The sequence below is a fragment of the Galeopterus variegatus genome, unplaced genomic scaffold (assembly GCF_000696425.1).
Source record: "Galeopterus variegatus unplaced genomic scaffold, G_variegatus-3.0.2 Scaffold743, whole genome shotgun sequence".
In the NCBI taxonomy this organism is placed as follows: Eukaryota; Metazoa; Chordata; class Mammalia; order Dermoptera; family Cynocephalidae; genus Galeopterus; species Galeopterus variegatus.
The window spans coordinates 118,198-125,031 of record NW_007726854.1 but is presented as its reverse complement, the minus strand read 5'-3'; the positions used below and the strand labels follow the sequence as shown (position 1 = coordinate 125,031).

The following is a 6,834-nucleotide window of genomic DNA, read 5'->3' as shown; positions in this document are numbered from 1 at the left end:
TTTTTTTTTTTTTTTTTTTTTTTTGATAATAGCCATCCTGACAGGTGTGAGATGATATCTCATTGTTGGTTTGATTTGCATTTTGTTGGTTTAGTGACATTGAGCATTTTTTGGTATACTTTTTGGCCATTTCTATGTCTTTTTCTGAGAAATGTCTATTCCAGTCCTTTGCTCATTTGAATTTCTTATATACTTTGGATTTTAACCCTTATCAAGTATATGGTTTGCAGATATTTTTTCCCATTCTGTAGGTTGCATCTTCACTCTTGATTGTTTCCTTTGCTGTGCAGAAGCTTTTTAGTTTAAAGCAGTCCTATTTGTCTGTTTTCGCTTTATTGCCTGTGCTTTTGGGGCCATATCCAAAAAATCATTACCTGGACCAATGCCAAGAAGCTTTCCCCCTATGTTTTATTTTTGTAATTTTACAGTTTCAGGTCTTTCATTTAAGTGTTTTTTTTTTTTTTTTTTTTTAAACAGAAGACTGGTAAGGATATCTTAACCCTTGACTTGGTATTGTCAGCACCACGCTCTCCCAAGTGAGCTAACCGGCCATCCCTATATAGGGATTTGAACCTGTGGCTTTGGTGTTATCAGCACCACACTCTCCCAAGTGAGCAATGGGCCAGCCCTTATGTGTTCAATATATTTTGAGTAGATTTTTGTACACGGGGTGAGATAAGGTTCAATGTCATTCGTCTGCGAGTGGATATCTAGTTTTCCAAACACCATTTATTGAAGAGACTGTCCTTTCCCCAATGTGTATTCTTCGTATCTTTGTCCAAGATCACGTTGATCGTAATTTGATGGGTTTATTTCTGGGCTCTGTTTGTTCCATTGGTCTATATGTATGTCTGATTTTATGCCAGTACTTAATTACTACAGTTTTGTAGTATTTTTTGAAATCAGGAAGTATGATTCCTCTAGTTTGGTTCTTTTTGCTCAAGATCTCTTAGGCTATTCCCAGTCTTTGTGTTTTCATATGTATTTTAGGATTGTTTTTTCTATTTCTGTGAAAAATGTCGTTAGAATTATGATAGGGATTGTATTGAGTCTGTACAATGCTTTGGGTAGTATGGATATTTTAACAATATCAATTCTTCCAACCCATGAACACGGGATATCTTTATATCTATTTGTGTCTTTTTCACTTTTTTCATCAGTGTTTTATAGTTTTTGGTGCACAGATCTTTTACCTCCTTGATCAAATTTATTTCTAAGCATTTCATTCTCTTAGATGCTATTGTAAATGGGATTGTTCTTTAATTTATTTTCAGATAGTTAATTGTTAGTGTATAGAAACATAATTGATTTTTGCATATTCACTTTGTATTCTGCAAGTTTACTGAATTTGTTTATTAGTACTAATGGGTTTTTGGTGGAGTCTTTAAGGTTTTGTATATATAAGATCATGTCATCTACAAACAGAGACAGTTTAACTTTTTCCTTTCCAATCTGGATACTTTTCATTTCTTTTTCTTCACTAATTGCTCTGACTAGGAATTCCAGTACTATGTTGAATAGAAATGATGAGAGTAGGGGGCCGGCCCGGTGGCGCACTGGATAAGTGCGCCGCTTGTGAAACGCGGCGGCGTTCCCGCCCGAGGGTTCGGATCCCACATGCAGACCGGTTCCCGCTCACTGGCGGCGCGAGGCGCGGGAGCAACACCGAGGGTTGCAATCCCGTTGCCGGTCCCCGGTCCGGTACGGGGACAACACTGAGGGTTGCGATCCATTGCCAGACACGGAAAAAGACAAAAAAGACAAAAAAAAAAAAAAAATACAAAGGATTGGGCCGGCCCGGTGGCGCACTGGATAGTGCGCCGCTTGGGAAGCGCGGCGGCGCTCCCGCCCGAGGGTTCGGATCCCACATGCAGACCGGTTCCCGCTCACTGGCGGCGCGAGGCGCGGGAGCAACACCGAGGGTTGCAATCCCGTTGCCGGTCCCCGGTCCGGTACGGGGACAACACTGAGGGTTGCGATCCATTGCCAGACACGGAAAAAGACAAAAAAGACAAAAAAAAAAAAAAAGAAATGAGAGTAGGGATTTTTACACCTGTGTTCATCAGGATTTTGGCCTGTAATTTTCTTTCTTTGTTGTGTCCTGTTCTAGCTTTGGTTGTAGGGTAATAATGGCCTTGTAAGATGAATTTTGAAGTCTTTTTCTCCTCTTCAATATTTTGGGAGAGTTTGAGAAGGACTGGCATTAATTCTTTCTTAAACATTTGGTAAAATTCACCAGTAAAGCCTTAGGCTTTTTTTTTGTTGGGACGTTTTCAATTTCTGATTCAGTTGCCTTCTAATTTGTCTGTTCAGATTTTGTTTCCTCATGATTCAGTCTTGGTACGTTGTATGTTTATAGGAATTTTCCATTTCTTCTAGATTATCTAATTGTTGGTGTATAATTGTTCATAATAGTCTCTTATAATCCTTTGTATTTTTTTTTTTTTTTTGTCTTTTGTCTTTTTCCATGTCCGGCAACGGATCGCAACCCTCTGTATTTTTGTGATATCAATTGTTATGTCATCTCCTTCATTTATAGTTTTGAGTCTTCTCTTTTTCTTAGTCTATTTAAAGGCTTGTTGATTTTATCTTTTCAGAAAACCAACTTGTAGTTTCATTGTTCTTTTCTATTTTCCTAGTCTCTATTTATTTCTGCTCTGATCTTTATTCTGCTTTTATCTGCTGACTCTGAGCTTATTTTGTTCTTTTTCTAGTTCCTTCAGGTGTAGAGATGTATTGTTTGAGAATTTTCTTTTTTCTTCATGTAAGCATTTATTGTTCTATGCTTCCCTCGTAGAATTGTTTTTGCAGCCTCTCATAAGTTTTGGTATTCTGTGTTTCCACCTTCATTTGTCTTATGATATTTTTTGATTTCTCTTTTTATTTCTTCCTAGACCCGTTGGTTGGTAAGGTGTGTGTTTTCACATATTTTTTAATTTTCCAATTTTTCTTCTGTTAGTGATTTCTAGTTTCATACCATTGTGGTCAAAAAAGATACTTGATATGGTATCAGCTTCTTAAGTTTGTTGAAACTTGTTTTGTGGCTCAACTTGTGATTTGTACTGGAGAATGTTCTGTGTGCACTTGAGAAGAATGTATATTCTGCTGCTGGTGGATGGAATGAATGTTCTGTATACCTTGAGGTACATTTGGTGTATGGTATTGTTCAGGTATGCTGTTTCCTTACTGATTTTCTGTCTGGATGATCCATCCATTGTTGAAAGTGAGGTATTGAAGTCCCCTACAGTTTTTTGTTGTCTTTTTCTCCCTTCAGTTCTGTTAATATTTGTTTTTATATATTTAGGTGTTCCAATGTCAGATGCATATATATATTATTGTTATATTCTCTTAATGAACTGACTTCTTTATCATTATGTAATGACCTTCTTTATCTCTTATGACAGTTTTGACTTAAAGTCTATTTTATCTAATATAAGTATAGCCACTCCTGCTCTTTTTTTGGTTACCATTTGCATATACTATCTTTTTCCTTTCTTTCACTTTCAGCTTATGGGTGTCCTTAAAGCTAAAGTGAATCTCTTGTAGATAGCATATAGTTGGATCTTGGTTTTTTTTTTATTTGTTCAGCCACTCTATTTCTTTTGATTGGAGAATGTAATCCATTTCCATTTAAAATAATTATTGATTGGTATGGACTCACTATTGTCTTTTTATCAGTTTTCTGACTATTTTGTGGTTCCTTTATTCAATTGTTCTTCTCTTGCTGTCTTTGTGATTTGGCAATTTTTTTTTTTTTTTGTAGTGCTATGGTTTGATTCCTTTCTCTTTAGTTTTTTTTTTTTTTTCTTTTGGTGGTTGGGTGGTATGGGTATCTAAACCCTTGAACTTCATGTTATTGGCACCATGCTCTGCTGAGTGAGCTAACTGGCCACTCCTTTCTTTAGTTTTTAAAATGTGTGTTACAAATTCACGGTCACCACAAGACTTACTTAAACACTTTATAGTGGTAACAGTGGTTTTGAAGTGATAACAACTTGACCTCATACAAAAACTCTACATTTTATCTTCTCCTTCCCCCAAATTTTATGTTATCAATATCACAGTTTACATGTTTTATATATTGTATATCCACTAGCAAATTATTGTAGCCGTAGTTATTTTAAGTACATTTGTCTTTGAACTTTTATACTGAAGTTAAAGGTTATTTATGCACCACTATTATAGTATTATTCTGAATTTGACTGTGTTCTTTCTTACCTTTACAGTGAGTTTTATACTTTCATATGTTTTCATGTTGTTAGTTAGCATTCTTTCATCTCAACCTGAAGAACTCCCTGTAGCATTTCTTGTAAGGCAGGTCAAGTGTGAACTTGTACAGCTTTTGTTTGTCTCGGAAAGTCTATACTTCATTTCTGAAGGACAGCCTTCCCAGTTACAGTATTCTTGGTTGAAGTTTTTTTTTTCTTTCAGCACAACCTTGCTAGTTATATCATTCTTGGTTGAAGTTGTGTTTGTTCAGTACTTTGACTATATTACTCTGTTCTCTCCTGTACTGCAAGGTTTCTGCAGAGAAAATTGCTGATAGTCTGATGGAAGTTTCCTTGTATGTTATTAGTTGCTTTTCTCTTACTGCATTCAAAATTCTTTGTCCTTGATGTTGAAAATTTGATTATAATATGTCTTTATATTTAATCTATCAGAATATTTGGGCTTCATGGATCTGGGTGTTCATTTTACCTCTCTAGATTTGGGAAGTTTTCTGTCATTATTTCTTTTTTTTTTTTAAGTTTATTTATTAATTTTTATTTTATTATTTTTTTTACATTCTGTGATGTTGTGGATCAGTTAGTGGGCAGGGGGAGAAGGGAAAGAAGAAGTAAATATGATGGAAGAAGGAGGAAGGAGGTGGGGTGGGGTTGAGGCCTGTGGCACCTCTCCCCCTCATTCCTGCATGGGAAACCAGGGGGCTTCCAGCAGTGGCTTGGTCATTGCTGGGCAGGGTGCAAATGTCAGAGGGGTGTGGCTGAAGCCCTTGTACACCCACCACCCCAGCTCAGGAGCCCAGGGTGCTTCCTGAGGCAGCTCAGTGATCATCACTGGGCTTGTTGTGTGTGTCGGGGGTGTGTGGCTGAGGCCCTAAGACCCCCACCACCCTAGCTCGGGAGAGCTGGGGCCCTTCCTGCGGCAGCTAGGTGGTTGTCTCTGGGCTGGTTGCGGGTGTTCATAGGGCGTGGCTGAGGCCCTTGGTCCCCACCCTCAGGACTGGTTGCAGATGTCGGAGGGTATGGCTGAGGCCCCCAATCCTTCCCCCTCCCTGGCTTGGTAGCCCAGGGGACTTCTAGTCCTTCTAGGTTTTATAGGTGTTCTTTGCTGATGTCAGACCTTTTCTAGTTAATATCAAACTTTATCTCTGGTCCGTGGGTATTTTGTTTTTTCTTTCAGTTCTGTGTTGGATTATTTGCTGTTCCTACCACTTAAACTCTGCACTGGATTAATTTGTTGTCCTTTGCTTACTTTTAAAATGGGGACCAGTACTTGAGCTCTGTGGTTGAGCTAAATTGTTGCTTTGCTGCTGCTTCCTTGGGGAAGGCTTTCTGTTCGGCTCAGGTTTTAGTGGTTGACTTTATAGGTCTTTCTGGTTCTCATGAGATCTGGTACACCTGGGTTGTATAGAAACTCTGGTCTGAGCCTAACTCTTTTCAGCAAACTGCACTCTTCTAGTTCTGTATTCCTGACCAGTCTCTACTGAGTGGTCCTTTGCTGATTGGGGGGCAGATCAGCTGTCCTTGCTGTGCCACAGCATTCTCCCAATGGGCCCATCTCCTCTACTGCCTGTGCTCCAAACACTTCCCATGGGACAGGCTGTATGCTAGTCCCTTGCAAAGATTCACCAGCCTCTGAGTGGGTCCTTTTTTTCAGTTATTGTGGCTCTTCACTCCTATGTGGTTCCATGGGAACCCTATTAGTAGTCATGGTGGCCTGGGGGCCACCAAGGCCTTCTTCTCCACTGCTACCTCCAAGCATTTTCATCCAAAGAGCACAGCTGTGGTTTTTGTCAGCTCCTGCTCCCTGCACTCACCAGCTCCAGTCTTGAAGTAGCTGGGGCTCAAAACAGTTGGAGTGGTTCTTTCTTTCATCATGGCTTCTTCCTCCTTTACATACTTTGTAGGTCTCTCCCCCTCTTCCCCTGAGCTCTAGTGGCCCCAGCTTAGCTGTCATTGCTTTTTAATAGTTGTAAATTGGTTGATTTGTGGGAGAGAGTGATGCTGGGGACCATCTATTTCACCCTCTTGATTGGAAGCCCATTGTTTCTCGAAATAAGTTTTCTATCAGTTCCTCTTTCTCTGCTCCTTCTGGAACTCCATTTATGTATTGTTCATTTGATGCTGTTCCATAAGGTCTATAAGCTTTCTTCACTCTTGTTCATTCTTTTTTCTTCTTGTTCCTCTGACTGGGTAATTTCAAATGACCTATTTTTAAGCTCACTGATTCTTCTGCCCAATAGAGTTTGCTGAGGGTGCTCTTTAAAGAATTTTTCAGTTCCGTCATTGTGTTCTTTTGCTAAAGAATTTTTGTTTGGTGCTTTTTTATGGTTTCTGTCTCTTTGTTGAACTCCTCATTTTGTTTATGTATTGTTTTCCTGATTTTGTATAGTTGTGTATATGTGTTCTGTCGTAGTTCACTGACCTTCTCTAAGATGATTATTTTGAATATTTCATCAGGCAGTTTATAGATCTCCATTTCTTTAGGGTTTGTTACTGGTCTTTCATTTTATTTCTTTGGTGGTGTTATGTTTTCCTGATTATTTGTGATTCTTTGGCCTTGCATTGGTGTCTGTACTTTTTTTTTTTTTTTTTTTTTTTTTTTTTTTTT

At 38.7% G+C, this 6,834-nt stretch overlaps 1 protein-coding gene across 2 annotated transcripts in view; it reads left to right on the top strand.

Annotated features, from left to right (window-relative positions):
- Positions 1-6,834, top strand: part of PIK3R4 (phosphoinositide-3-kinase, regulatory subunit 4) — an 83,274-nt gene that overhangs the window by 30,353 nt on the left and 46,087 nt on the right. The gene's annotated exons all lie outside the window — the stretch shown is intronic.